Source organism: Lepus europaeus, chromosome 7 (genome assembly GCF_033115175.1).
Source record: "Lepus europaeus isolate LE1 chromosome 7, mLepTim1.pri, whole genome shotgun sequence".
Lineage (NCBI taxonomy): Eukaryota > Metazoa > Chordata > Mammalia > Lagomorpha > Leporidae > Lepus > Lepus europaeus.
Genome location: NC_084833.1, coordinates 73,436,367 through 73,452,308, shown reverse-complemented (window position 1 = coordinate 73,452,308; position 15,942 = coordinate 73,436,367). Strand labels below are relative to the sequence as shown.

Sequence of the window (15,942 nt, the reverse complement as noted above, 5' to 3'; positions counted from 1 at the left end):
TTCATTTGGCATTTTTGCCTGGTACTGTCATGTTAGTCTTCCCATGTCAAAGAAGAAATATTATTCTCTGTCTTACATAAGAGAAAATGTGTCACATGTCAGTTTTTTTTTTTTCCTAAGAGCCATGACCAAATGCTTCATAGATCTTTAAAAATACAGGAGATCCTGGTAAATATGTTAATACTTTTCTTTGAAATTTTAATTACCTTTTATTTCCTATTCTATATCCAATTCATAGCAATAGTATCAAGCAAAGCCTGATAAAATCTATGCTATTCCAATCTCAGTGCTGGGTCTGGCAGCATATTGGCTTTTGCTCTCAGAACTTTTAGTTTAGTGGCAATTACAGGAAATAAAGTAAATAAACAAGTATATTTTTATTTAATATGGGAACTGCAAAGGAAACAAATAGGGTTCAGGGAGAAAAAAATTTGGAGGTTGCATACTTTAGATGGAGGTATAGTGGTGGTCAGGAAAGTTGAGTGTACAATTATCTAAATCATTATTGATCACTGATCAATGTGTATTGGACTAGAGTCAAAAACATGAATATCTTAGATCTATTATTTAATCTTAGATCTATTATTTAATTTACTTATTAAATAAATTTAAATTAATTAATGTTCTAAACATGAAGATAGTGCTTTTTCTGTGTAAAACGATACTTTAAAGTTTTTCAAGTATTAACTCAGTTAATCCTCAATAATCCTATGAGATAAGTACTATTATAATCTCCATTTTACAAATATATAACTGAAACAAAGAGAAACTAAGGAACTCATCCAAGGTCACATGGCTAGTAACTGCTAAAGCAAGTTATCTTAGCCTTTGTGACATATTTCTTTACTTGTAAATCAAGTATAAGGAGGGTACCATGTGGGAAATTAGTGTCTTGGCAAAGGAGAGAGAGAGAGAGAGCAAGCATCCATCTGCTGGTTCACTCCCCCAAATGACCCCAAAAACAATTGGTGTTGGGCTAGGCAAGAAGCCAGGATCTCGCATCTCCATCAGGGTCTCCACATGGGTTGCAGGCGCCCAAGTACTTAAGCCATATTCTGCTGCCTTCCTAGAACACCAGTAACACGGTGCTGGATTGGAAGTAGAGCAGCCAGGACTAGAGGGACACTATGATATGGGAAGCCAGCATCTGAAGAGGTCCCTTAACCTCATGATGCCAGACCCACGTCAGTGCTTTCTAATTCGCTTTCCCCTTCCCTTTCCCAGGGAGACATATCAAAGTACAAGATTATAATGTTAAACAATGAGAGCTTCCCATGTAGGATAAAACTCAGGAATATGAGGTTTTCTGATTATTTTTTCCCCAGGAATTTTTAATAAAATTTTAAAAAATAGCTTCAGTGAGGTACAACTAGGTAAGTTTCAACATATAAAACCATCTATTCAAGATAGTATACTGATATATCACCCCCAAAGTTTCTTCACACTGTGCTATAATCCTCCCATTCGACTCACTCCCCCAACTCACCCTACCCACCCCTTCTCAAGCAACAACTATTCTCCTTTCTATCAATATAGATAAATTTGAATTTTCTAGAATTTCATGTAAATGAGAACATACATTTTACACTCTATTTTCTTTTGCTTAGGTTGGTAATTTTGTGTTGTTGAATGTATCAGTAATTCATTTCTTTTTATTGTGGAATAGTATTCTGATGTATGAATATATCACAATTTGCTTATCTATACATTTTGCTTATCTACACATCTTTTAATGTAATTTCAAGTTTTTGACTGTTACTATAATTCTGTAAATTTTGCATGAAAGTCTTTTAAAGAGCCTATTTAATTTTTCCTGGGTCAATTCTAGGAGAGAGAATGGTTTAATGGTTAAATGGTCAAATCATAGGTATACATGTAACAGTTATGAAAATAATAAAACTACTTCTAAAGGAGTTATATCATTTTAGATTCTTACCAGGACTATATGATAGTTCCACACTTCCACATCCTCACTGCCAGTTAGTATGGTCAGTTCTTAATATTAGCCATTCTAATAGATGTATTGTAGTATCTCATCGTGACTTTAATTTTCATTCCTCTAGTAATTCCTGATAGTGATCATCTTTTCTCATACTGATTTGATACCTGTAAATCTTCATTGGTGAAGTTTCTGTTCAAATATTTTGCTTATTTTAATTGGATGGTTTGTTTTATTATTTTTGAGTTTTGAGAGTTTGTTATATTTATATACTGACATATTTAATATATTAATTATATATTTATATGAAAATTATATATAGGAACATATAAAATATATAATTCTAGGTACTTTTAGAAATAAGTTCTAATATATATGTATATATTTTAGAAACAACTTCTTTATCACATACATGATTTGTAATTATTTTCCTCCATTCCATGGATTCTATTTCTGTTTATTAAATAGTGTTTTCAAAAAAAAACAGAAATTTTTAATTTTGATATATATGATGTAGCAGTTTTTTCTTTTATGAACTGTACTTTTTGTGTTGTACCTAACCCAAGGTCATAAAGATTTTCTCCTATGATTTCTTATATATATTTAGTTTTTACTAAATATATATATTTATAGATTATATAATATACTTATATGTTATATAATATATAGTATTACATATACTACATATACTATAATATATAGTAATATATTTTATAATATAATACTAAATATATATTATATCTATAATCCATTTTGAGTTAATATGTGGTAAGAGGTGTGGGTCAAAGTTTTTTGCTTTGCATATAGATATCCAGTTGTTCCAGCATCATTTGATGAAAAGATACCTTCTTTTTTCCTTTAATTATCCTTGTATCTTTGTTGCAAATCACTTGTGTATGTCAACTCCTGGAGTCCATTTTATCCCATTGATATATTTACCTGTCCTTATGCCATTGCCACACTGTCTATATTATTATTTTTTCAAGTTTTATCTTTTCTTTGAATTTCCATGTGATTTTTAGAATCAGTTTGTCAATATCACCAAACAGACCCCTGCAGGGGTATCAAATGAGGTAGTGTTGGATTTCTACATCAGTTTTTTATAAATATAAAATTTTAATTTATTTATTTTGATTTAATTTGAATTGCAGAGAGTAAGAGAGAGACAAAGATCTTCTATCCACTGGTTCACTCCCAAATGCATGATATAATCAAGACTGGGCCAGGCTGAAGCCAGGAGCCAGGAATCCAATCCAGGTATCCCATGTAGGTGGCAGGGTGCCCAGATACTTGAGCCATCATCTGCTGCCTCCCAGGGTTTGCATTAGCAGGGAGCTGGCTCAAAAGTAGGGGAGCCAGGGCATGACCTAGGCCCTCTTATATGGGATGGGGGCATCCCAGACAGTGACTGATCTGATGTGCTAAATGCTCACTCCATAAACTTTTAATTCTTTTTGTTTGCGTCAAATAGTACTCATTTAAAAATAATGTGTAGACATTTATACTCATCAGATATTATAGCTAACATCCAAACCAAACAGTCAAAAATCTTTGAAGATTTTATGCTTAATTATAAGGAGCTTTGTAAATTTGCACATTATTGGCATTAGCAAGACTAGAGTTAATTTCCAACTAATAATTTGTATAGAAGAACAATGAGGAAAATCTCAACCATTATAATCAGTTAAAGAGTATAATTTTATATTCCACGAAAGACAGTGATAATTTTTAGGGTATCCTTGCTTATAAAGTAAAAGGGACCTTTAAAACGTTTGTGGAAAATAGAATTAAAAGATAAGTTTATTTTGTTGCAAAAATTTTGAAATTTATGCATACTTTTAATAAATGCATTTTCTCCAACTTTTTGAAGGTCACCTATATGATCACATTAGTGTTATATTTTCATGCTTCTTCTTTTCTCTAGACAATGATATCTTAAAAATATTGTGTATTTTTTAAACTTCTTGATGTTATAGCATACATTATTTATGCATCTTTTATAGACTTGTCTCTAAATATTCTATATTTTACTTTAGTGTAAATGGTATTATTAATTTCTATTTATTTATTGCCAGTATATAGAAATGCAATTGAGTTTTGTATAGTAATCTTTTATCCTGCAACTTTGCTAAAGTTGCTTATAATTTCCAGCACTTCTTCAGATTTGATGTGATTTTCTACTTAGATAATTATATCATCCACAAATAAGGATATTTTTATTTCTTCCTTTCTTATCTTTATTTCTTTCTCATGCCTGTTTCATTGTCTAGAGCCTTCCTCACAGTGTTAAATAGAAATGGTGAGAAGGGGCATTCTTGTCTTGTCCTGAGAGATTTCTCTCTCTCTTTTTTTTTAAGATTTTATTTATTTTTTTGAGAGGTAGAGCTACAGAGAGTGAGAGGGAGAGACAGAGAGAAAGGTCTTCCTTCCATTGGTTCACTTCCCCAGATGGCCACAACGGCTGGAGCTGCACTGATCCGAAGCCAGGAGCCAGATGCTTCCTCCAGGTCTCCTATGCGGGTGCAGGGGCCCAAGCACTTGGGCCATCTTCTATTGCTTTCCCAGGCCTAGCAGAGAGCTGGTTTGGAAGAGGGACGGCTGGGACTAGAACTGGCGCCCATATGGGATGCCAGTACTGCAGGCAGAGGTTTAACCTACTGCGCCATGGTGCTGGCCCCCGGGAGATATTTCTTTTTTATATCAGGAATGGATATTGGGTTTTGTAAAGTACTATATCTGTGCCCACTAAGATGATGGTATGGTTGTTTGTTTTGTTTCTTTTAAAAATTAATATAATAAATTACCCTGGTGCATTTTTAAATGTTGTCAACTTTACATTCCCAGAACAAATTCCTACTTGGTCATAATGTGTTATCCTTTATATATATATTGCTGTATTTGCATTAAATTTCCTAAGGTTTTGTTTAGAACTTTTGTATCTTTATGCATGAGGACATATTGGTGTTTGCCTGTCTCAATATCTTCATCTGATTTGGGATCAGAATAATTTTGGACTCAAAAAATGAGTTTTAAAATATTTATTCCTCTTCAGTTCTCTGAGTTTGTATAGAATTGTTACTATTTCTCCCTAAGTGTTTGGTGGAATTAATGAGGAAAGCCATCTGGCCCTGGAGTGTGCTTGGTGGGATATTTTTAGTTATAAAGTCAACATCTTATTAGCTGTATGGCTATGTCTATGAAAGTGACTTAATTGTTTTCTTGAATGAACTTTGCTGGTTTGTATCCTTGAAGGGACTTTGCCACTTCATCTGAAGTGTCAAAATTATCGGCAAAAGTTGTTTATGATTTTTCCTTATTAGTCTTTTCAAGTCTATAGGATACAGTGGTGTCATTGTACTTCACACTTATTTAGATCATTTGTTTGTCTTCTTTCCTTCTAATTAGAGAAAGTGATGTCAATTTTACTAATTTTCTCAAAGATCCAGTTTTTGGTTTCACTTATTTCTTTTCCAATTTTTAAATTTCTTTTCATCTCCTAAGATCAGGTTTCATTTACTATATTTTTCTAATTAGTTAAAGTAGGAGCCGAGGTCAGTAACTTGACATCTTCTTGAATATAGATGTGTAGTGATATAAATGTTCCCCTAATTACTGCTTTAAAGGCAGCTAGCAATAGTTGATGTGTTGTGGTTTATTTTCATCCAGTTCAAAATACATTCTAATTTCCCTTTGATGTCCTTTTTGACCAATGAGTTATCCAGAAATGTGTTATTTGGTTTCCAAATATTTTTGAGAATTTTCAGAAATTGTTTTTTTAAAGATTTATTGATTTTATTAGAAAGGCAGAGTTAGAGACACACAAAGAGAGAGAGAGAGAGAGAGAGAGAGAGAGAGAGAGAATTTCATATGCTGATTAGCTATCCAAATTGCAACAGCAGATGGGGCTGGGCCAGGCTGAAGCCAGGAGCCAGGAACTATTTCCTGGTCTCCCATGTGGGACTAGGGGCCCAAGTGCTTGAGCCATCTTCTGCTGCTTTTCCCAAGCTCAGTAGCAGGAAGCTGGATTGCAAATGGAGAAGTTAGGACTCCAACTGGATACATTAGCAGATACATTAGCTCACATTGTTTGGCTGTTTTGTGTAAGTCTATATCCTTACAAATTTTCTGTCTATTCTATTAATTATCCAGAGAAGAATATTGAGATCTTCATATGTCAGATGTTTCATGAGAAATATCTCTATTTCTCATTGCTTGTTTGATTTCTTCAGGAAACTGCTCTATCTTTTCAACTAACCAAATCTTCTGGGCTACAGCTAATTGCTCCTGTCTGCAATGTGGCCTAGAAGTTGAAGGTTGTAAGATGGGGAAATCACAGAACCAACTTTCTCTCAGAGTTTATTGTTCACTGTTGTTTTGAAATCTATTCTTTAATGTATTTTGTCCTTTTTTTTTTTTGATGTTTTTGGTGAGAGTACGAATCCAAGCTTTGTTCCTTCATTTTTACTGGAAGTACATTTGCCATAAAATAATATTTAAACTAATGACAAGTAGAAAGTATTCAAGTTCAGGTTGTCTTATGTATGACAACCCGTCAGATGAAAAGTGTTGTTAAACCTTCTGAGGCTTGCAATATATGTTAGAGCATGGCAGCATGCTTAGATATGGCAGACATGTGGCTAGAGACTGTTTAATGGAAAATCAGTAACCATTATTTATCAGGCATTGTGTTAACAGGAAAAAAAACACATCTACTGTATTTGTGGACAGGGGCAATTGCATCTTTTGTAGTAGTTGGAAAGAAACAGTGTATTGAAATAATGACATATTTATCTTTGTATTCCCTGTTTTAAATACTGTGCTTGGCTCATAGAAAAGTTAAATAAATACTTGTTAAATTGCACAAAATGGAACTAAGTCAAATATTTGATCAGGTATATATTTTATTCATGGTGTACCACACTTGAATTTTGAAGATAAGAACTTTTAGAGGTTATAAAATTGGTTGGATTTGAATACAAAACATATAATACTTAATTTTAAAAACTAAGTAATTAATTAACCAAGTAACATGACCAAAATTATTGGGCCACTTAAACCATTTAAAAGTATATCAGTTTGACTATTTTAAAGGATGAGAACTAGGCAAATAATTTGTTGTCAAGAAATTTAAAAAGAGTTTTACTGAATTTACTACCATCAATTCACTAACAAGTGTTTAAAGTTACGGTTGGTTGGCATCAAGAACAGGAAGCTACTAGTTTTCATTCAAAAACAGCCTTGATTCCAGTCCAAATCAAAGTATATACTGGGTAGTCATTAATTCAGTTTTTCTCTTGGTATCTTGTTCCTTGCAAGTCAACCATTGATAATGGCCTCTTTTCTACCCTGTGATTTTGCTCTCTCTTTACTCAGGAGATCCCCCTCTCTATTTTCTCATGTCCAAATCCTATCCTAATTCAAGCTCTAGAAAAATGCTAAATCTTCCACAAGGCCACCCTAATTTCCCCGTGGATGTGATGTAGTCTTTTACAGTGTTTCATGAATAGCTTATGCTATCTCTTTTAGGGCACTATGGTTTTCAATGCATCTTTGGTTATCTTACCTTTGTATCATCCCTTATATTGACTTTACTCTCCCTAAAGGTAGACTAAATATCTGATACATCCATCTGCTTGTAGTACTATTCAAAAGTATAGCACATGGGAGATGCTTGATAAGTTTGTTGTCAGTGAATAAATGAATGAATGCATGATTAATATGGCATTTTTTAAAAATATAGTGTTTCTATGCATAGAGACCATAAATTCTCTATTCTTTTTCCAGAGTGAGGGAAGAGGGTCTTTTAGATGTTGCTTTAATTAAGGAATAAAGGAGCCTGATAACAAAAGATTGAAGAAGTTCAAGTAATGGCAGAAGAACCAGACGTTGGGATGTGGAATCCTGATGAACATTTACTTTAGAAATTTAGAAAGGATGGACTGAGATTTTTAGGTGACTTATAAACAACTTTTTAATTTTTTCTGTTGCCTGAGAAATGTAGAACATTTACTAGTAAAGGAATATTTTCTGGAAGTTGTGGGCTGGCTGGTCGACAGTGCATGAAGAAGCAGCATGTGGCTGGGGCAGATGGGGAAATATAAGGGCAAGAATAAAGGCAGAGGAGGAACTGTGGGTGTGAGCTGAGCAGAAGAACACCATGAATGAGAAAAAGAGAAGGTTAGCTGAATTGATGTCAAAAAACAAACTGTTTAATGGTTTTAGCTTTATGCTGTGAATTCATGAAATAGCCAGGGAAAACAATTAGCCCAGGTAGGAATTCTGAAAGATCAGTTCCACTTCTAATTCCTTTCATTCAAAACTGAAAATTAATTTAACAAGAGGAAAACTTTGCTGGTGTTAGTCTTTAAGATTTTTATGCCACAAGGTCATTAGTATCAAGTAATCTGCTGTCTTCAGGTTAGGAATGCCAGAAAAACCAGGTAACCCAAATCTCCAACTCTTCCAAAAATACTACAGCTTAAAAATTTTGTTTATATTATCAAACCGTTTTGTACAATTTTTCTCTCATTTTGTACTCTTTGCTTTTCTAGGTCAATTAAATGCACAATTTATTCTTTACACTGTGTAGTTCCCTCCTTTTGCTTCTTACCTTTCAAAACGCTTGAATAAATATCACCTTTGCTGGCTCTGCAACTTGCCCTAAAATCGTGGATTCCTTTGAAACTTCTAGGTGCTCAGAACCTTATTTCAGGATGCCTTACTTTGTACCACAGCACTTTTACAGAAGCTACAGGAGGTGATGGAGCGTCACCTGGTTTTGCAGGCTACTGTCTTAAGTAAAGGAAACAGAATATTTCCCAAAATTCTGTTCATATTCTAGTTAGGGCTTTTACTAGCATTTTTCTTGTTATAGTGAACAAGCTTATTTCTTTATAGTTAACACATTCCAGTTTTCTATAGCCCACTCTCAGGTCCCAAGAATATTTAAAGACCCAATGCTCTTTGTATTATCTATGTAAATGTAAATGCTATCTAGAAATAGAAGCAAATGTGATTTTAATATACAGGCAACATGATGATCTAATAATTACGTTTAAATTTTAAGATGAACAGTGGACTGTATTGAATACTCCAAACCTGGCTAATCTATTGAGATATTAAGTTGTCAGGTAATAAAGATAGTCATATTCAATAGGTGAAGAACTTATCACACCTAAATCTAAATTAAGAGGAGAATAAGGTATATTAAATGATGCTGTGAGTATGGATGTGGATAGAGGTATTTCTCACACAGCAAACAAATGCAGACACCTGTGTGTGTGTGCGTGTGTGTGTGTGTGTGTGTGGCCATGTAACCAATTCCTTTCAATTTTACTACTTTTCACAAGATACTCAAATTCTACTTACATGGCCTGCCACCCAGTTCTTCTGGTAGAAATATTTTTTCACATCTCTCTGCCTCCTACCTCTTTCCCCCCACACACTTATGGTATGTGCAATTTTGCCAGACTCGTGTAAAGACAGGGGGACACTGATGAGATTGTGTTTCACAAGTGTGGGAATGAAAATTCTTCCCAATGAAAACATCTGTCTCTGTTCAAGTCATGCCCAGTTATCCCCCAAAAGAAATGTTCTGATTAACTTTTTTTTAAGTCTTAAGATAGCAGTTTGTGTAGCAGATCTAATTAAGAAGTTTATGTAACAGATCTGCAGGGTTTTTTTTTTTTTTTTTCCTTCTTCTACTGGGTTCTTTGAGCTCAGTTTGAGTGTTACCAGCTTTCACTATGCAACGGCCAAGTGCTTCCCGGGCTGAGAATTATCAGTTTTTGTGGGATACCATTGCTTCCTTAAAACAATGTGAACAAGCTATGCAACATGCATTCATTCCGGTAAGGAAAATTTACTTTTACTTTCCTAGCAATTTTTATTTTTCTTCTTTTTTCCCTGTTATAGCTATGGAGAAATTCATATGTTCTATGCATTTAAAGACATATTATTTTCTCTGTAGTTCTTGTTCAGGAAAATTATATTTTTTTCACTCTGTTTAGAATCTGAATTCTTGGTAGGAGCAAACATTGGTCAGGAAGGATGAGTAAACAGTGCCCAAACAAACTCCGTTCAAGAGGACAGTAGTTGCTAATAGTAACATGTATTATAGGAAAGGTGCAATATTGATATTCCTCATATTGATATTTGAAATAAACTTCAATGTCTATGTCCTGGCTGCTTCTCCTCAAACTACTTAGAATTGCTTGAATATACTTTTCAATTGGATTTGATATATATAGATCGAGGAGCAAACAATTAATTATCAAATATCTATGATTTACTTATTCAAGTAAAGTAAAATCCATCATAAAACTTCTCCTGAGAAATGTAATTATTTCTTCTCAAAAGTAATGATGCAATATGTATATATTTATAAACATGTGTTATAAAAGTATAGAGATATTCAGAGTGAATTAATGAGTGTGTCAGTGTCATTGTTTTTTGTATTGCAGAAATGATATCTGTGCTTATAATTTCTGTGCTTATAATTTACCCAATTAGAGGAGCCAGTTTGGTTATTTGATAGACTGATGGAAAAGTAGAACTTGGAGGAAGAATAAGAAAATGTTTGACTACTGTAATAGGATATATTTTGAATTGTTGATAGCCAATGAGGAATGAGAATACCTTCTTAAAAGTTATTTTGAATCCCTTCTAGAGAAATATTATTTCTAATATTACAATCTCAAGACATATACTTCTACATATTCCTTGAAGTTCAAGTGTTTTCAAGTGATTCGAGTTAGATATCATCTTTTCTCCATAACTTGGGAATCACCCTAAATTTTGCCAAGAATTGCCATATTTGAAGTTCTTCTAGATGAACCACTATTTTCTAATTGATCTCTAATTTTGACTATTAATGCCATTAAAAATACATAGTTTTTCCAAGGAGGAAGCTGGACTGTTAAGAACAGGAGCTGGGACTTGACACTGCAACATGGGACAAGAGCATCCCAAATGGCAATCTTTCTGCACCAAACACCTGCTCCTTTTCTGTACATTTTATCTCCATGATATATCCTTGATAAACATACACAAACTTATACACAGAGATATAGGTATATTTGATATCTTTGCTTTATGACACCCTTCATTGTTTAAATTCTTAAAATATACATGTTCTATCACCTTATTCTGTTACATTAAAGAAATTGAACTCTATATGATTCAATCAAGGGCCTACTTTAAAATAAGCCTAATATCTCAAAGTCAAATATTTAAAAATAAATACTGGGTAGGAAGCATAAAAGTACATATGTCATTATGTAGAAGAATGGCTGATCTTAGAAAAAAATGACCTGAAAAGTTTACAAGCAGACTGATATGTGTATTCTGACATAGGATTAGAATGAAGAGCCACGACCTAGATGGTCTGGTTCATCTCTTACACATACAATAAACTGTCGATCACAAATAGTTTCTTAGTCAGTGCAATTCTGTGGGCCAATAATAAACCTGACATAAATTTCAAGTCATGATACAATCTGTTCCCAGAGAACCTCCCTGTATAGCCTAAAATTCACATTGGTTAGATGAAACTTATAGCAGCTGATACCTGGATAATGCTGCCTAAAATAGTCTGCAAAGAAGAAAGAAACCAAAGTGTTAAGTTGTTCAAAGTTTTTTGCAAGGTTTTATTTCACAAGTCATGCCATGTCCTGTAGTGATTAATTGGAACTGAAATCTAGAGTCTCAACCAGGTTCATCTGTGGACCCAAGTGCTCCAAGGACAAAAGAGCAGCACAAAATTTCCCACATCTTTTAGAATAAAGGTCTTGCCAAGGTGAACTCCTAAATAATTACCGAATGCATGAATGATAAGAAGGTCTTTCATGAACTTCTGTAAATTGGTTCCACCCCTGCAGCCAAATGGGAATCCTATAGACAGTATCTTTGGGTATCAGATAAATCAAGGGGCTTGTTATTTTTTAAAAGTGAGTGGATATGTTTGCAAAAACAGCACCTCTAATAAGATTTTTGAATAGAAATGGTCTTGTATTTTTTATTTATTCTGTTTATCTTGTTGACTTGCATTTTATGGAGTCCTTACTATGTGCCAACTACTATTCTAGGCATGGGATAAAGGCCTACAGATGTACTAACAACTTCTTTGTGACCCTATCACTTTATAAGCGAGACTGCATTGCCCCTTGACCAAATGGTGCCAATACTTTCTCCTGTTGCAATGTACAGGTTTGCTTTTGGTAAAGACACCCATGTTGGGGTCCTCAGTGAATTTTTTTTCCTGCCCATATTACTGCTGAACTCTGAACTTATGTCATGCAAACAATGGTTGCATTAGTATTCATTAATTTCAGGATAAAAAGGTTTTTGAGCTTACTGTGAATGCCATGCAGAAAAAATAGGTAAATCAGGAAGATCCTTGATCGGAATTCCATCCACTGGAATTTTCCAGTGAACACACAAATCATTTTAATACCAGATACAAAGTGGTAAAGGCAAAAAATATTTATGCTTTACCACAAGAATTCACAGAGTGTGAGATATTTATGAAAGTTTATCTCAGCTGGATTTTGAAGTAAAATAGTATTTTGACATACATTGAGGATGGAAGAGGAGATCCCAAGGGGAGGGAACAAGAAATGCACTTTTGAATTGTATAAACATAGCTTCTTTTTCTTTTTTTTTTAACTTTTATTTAATGAATATAAATTTCCAGTATACAGCTTATGGATTACAATGGCTTCCCCTTCCCATAATTTCCCTCCCACCCGCAACCCTCCCCTCTCCCGCTCCCTCTCCCCTTCCATTCACATTAAGATTCATTTTCAATTCTCTTTATATACAGAAGATCAATTTAGTATACATTAAGTAAAGATTTCAACAGTTTGCACCCACATAGAAACACAAAGTGAAACATACTGTTTGAGTACTAGTTATAGCATTAAATCAAAATGTACAGTACATTAAGGACAGAGATCCCACATCAGGAGCAAGCGCACAGTGGCTCCTGTTGTTGACCCAACAAATTGACACTCTAGTTTATGGCGCCAGTAACCACCCTAGGCTGTCGTCATGAGTTGCCAAGGCTATGGAAGCCTTCCAAGTTCGCCGACTCTGATCATATTTAAACAAGGTCATAAAAGACAGGGTGAGGATAGTAACCAATGATCCTAAGAGTGGCATTTACCAGGTCTGAACAATTATACAGCATTAAGTGGGGAAGAGGACCATCAGTACACACAGGTTGGGAGTAGAGCCCTTGGTGGTAGAGTAGAGGTTATGATTACAAAGGAATGAGGCCCAAGTGCACTAGACAGGGTCTAGAACAAAGGACAGAGTCATTATTAGAGGAGCTAAGAAAGGTGCTGTCTAAGCTACAATTAAGTTTTCTAATTGAGAGGCAAATAGAACCTGATAGAAGGGGCTTGATAATAATCTGGTGGGCTTTAGGCCTTGTAAGTTAAGAGGCCCAGACCTATCTATCTCTTCACATGGGGTATATCCTAAGGGAGGTGTGAACCTCCTAGGGGAAGGCACTCTGTTGACTTTCATTACTTGGCTGGCCTGGGAGGAGAGCTGGCCAGGTAAAGGCAGGTGGCATCTCTAACAAGAAATTGACAGTTCTGCCTGCAATGTTGCTGACCCTACTTGACCATCCCCTCAGCTGCAGTGGTCACTTTGGAAGTTGGGCTGAGTGAAGGGCTTTTCAGCTTGGAGCCAATAAGATCTGTGGCTCTGACCTGGGCATCCTTCGACTCCAGGGCAGGTCCATTTCCAGTGACCCAACTCTTGGCAGAGCTGCCAGGGCTCTTCACAAGCTGACTTCTGCTGAAGCCCAGACTTACCACATTGAAAGCCACTGCAGTGGACTGGCCTGTTGGGTCTCCTTGAGGGCAGATCACCGTACAGATCAGCCATTAATAGGCCTGCCACCCATTGCTTCTGATGCCTAGCTTTCTTTTCCTCCTGGTTTGTGTTAAAGCAGACCAGAGGATGCAAGTCAAGGGAGTGCCCATGTCCCATCTCTAATCTTCAATGGCCTGAACTACAAGTCTATAGTCACAGGCATGTTCTGTAGTAGTTTTTCTAAGGTAGACAATGCCCATGAGGAAAATTATATTCTCACTTTAAAACTTTCTTTCCCTTTGGTTTGAAAGGGAGGTTTTTTTTTTTCTACTTACTGTATACTTTGCTGATGGCGATGTGAATCTAGCTATGAGATTATTATTTAAGCTCTTATTTTGGCTATGCTATTACAGAAAAATGTTAGCCATCTCTTTTATAAGGTCTAAAGATTAAATTGTGCGTCCTACAGATTCCTTCATAATAGAATTAGTTCCCTACCTTGAAGAGAATAGAGAAATGAAAGAACAAGTTGGGCTTAGAATAGAGAAATGAGGGAGCAAGTCCTAGATCACTTGCTGACAATAGCAATATTACATGAATAGTTAGCAAACCGTTTTAACCCTTAGATAAGAACTTAATAAAACATTTACCAGAAGGTCCAATGCCTTCTATAAATTTTAAGAATCATGTATTTGAAAACACCTCTTAAATATCTAAGATGGTGTATGCTGCTAAAATCAATCAAAGATACATTTTAATTTGTGTGACCTGAATCTGTGTATCATATGTTTTAAACTTGTTGGTAGAAAGAAACTAAAAACATTTTATATGGTTGTGCTTAAGTTTACTGGTTAAACAAACATAGCTTCTTTTTCCATTTGTTCACCTAGTCAGTCAATATTTATTAAACACCATATTTTATGCCATATCCTGTTCTACGCATTTGACATGTATTGTCTCACTCAATTCTGTCAACAGCTCTTTGATATAGGTATTATCATCTCCATTTTACAAACAAAATTTGAAGAGGTAAAGTACCTTCCCAGAATCACATAGCTAATAACTGGAAAGGATATGCCTTGAGTTCAGTTTCTGACCTCAAAGTTCATTCTCTTAACCAACTCAGTAGGATAAGCATAAAACCATTGAAATCAAGGTAGCTGCAACACAATCTGCTAGGAGCAGTAATTAAGGGATATGCAAACTATAGTAAATGCAGCAAGGATGGAATGATCCATTTGAATGAGATGGAAGGTAAGGATGTGCCTGGAAGACTGAAAGGAGAACAATATCAAGATGATTTTAAAATAGGGATTTACCTGTTGAGGGAGGTGAGAGGGTAAGAGAGCTGGTCCAAAGACAGTAAGTCATGAAAGAGAAGCATGGAATGGACACATTGTCAATGCTCCCAAGTTCTGACCTATCTCTTGATCATTAGAGAAAAAGCAAAATCAGTAACAATGAGGATGAGAGATTCATTTGAGATCAGGAGGCCAGCGCCGCTGCTCAATAGGCTAATCCTCTGCCTGCGGCACTGGCACACTGGGTTCTAGTCCCGGTCGGGGCACCGGGTTCTGTCCCGGTTGCCCCTCTTCCAGGCCAGCTCTCTGCTGTGGCCAGGGAGTGCAGTGGAGGATGGCCCAAGTCCTTGGGCCCTGCATCTGCATGGGAGACCAGGAGAAGCACCTGGCTCCTGCCTTCGGATCAGCGCGATGTGCCGGCCGCGGTGGCCATTGGAGGGTGAACCAACGGCAAAAAGGAAGACCTTTCTCTCTGTCTCTCTCTCACTATCCACTCTGCCTGTCAAAAAAAAAAAAAAAAGAGTCTTGAATAATTAAGGCTCCCAGTTGAAGGCATTGGAGCCTTAGGGAAGAATCTCCGGTGGAGAAATAGATGACTTTCACATAACTGACTTCATTACTCATGGTAATTGTGGCCCTGGCCCACAGGTTGACAACTGAATGTGCTGAGACCTGATGATTTTCCCATAGAGAAACAGAGAAAGTTTGTGCACAAATGTAAAAGAAATGTAGATAGTACAAATTAAATGAGAAACCACATGGTTCCAAAGACAGACGCTGAGAGAAGTGAATCTGAAGGGACCTGGCAAAGGCTGTGCCATGGCTTCCTGAGTCCCTAAAACACCCAGTGGTTAGCTGGCCTATCCCTTTAAGCCCAAG

General features: G+C 35.6%; 1 protein-coding gene across 3 annotated transcripts in view; it reads left to right on the top strand.

The window, feature by feature from the left end:
* DLG2 (discs large MAGUK scaffold protein 2) overlaps positions 1-15,942 on the top strand; it is a 2,175,716-nt gene that overhangs the window by 1,288,037 nt on the left and 871,737 nt on the right. The gene's annotated exons all lie outside the window — the stretch shown is intronic.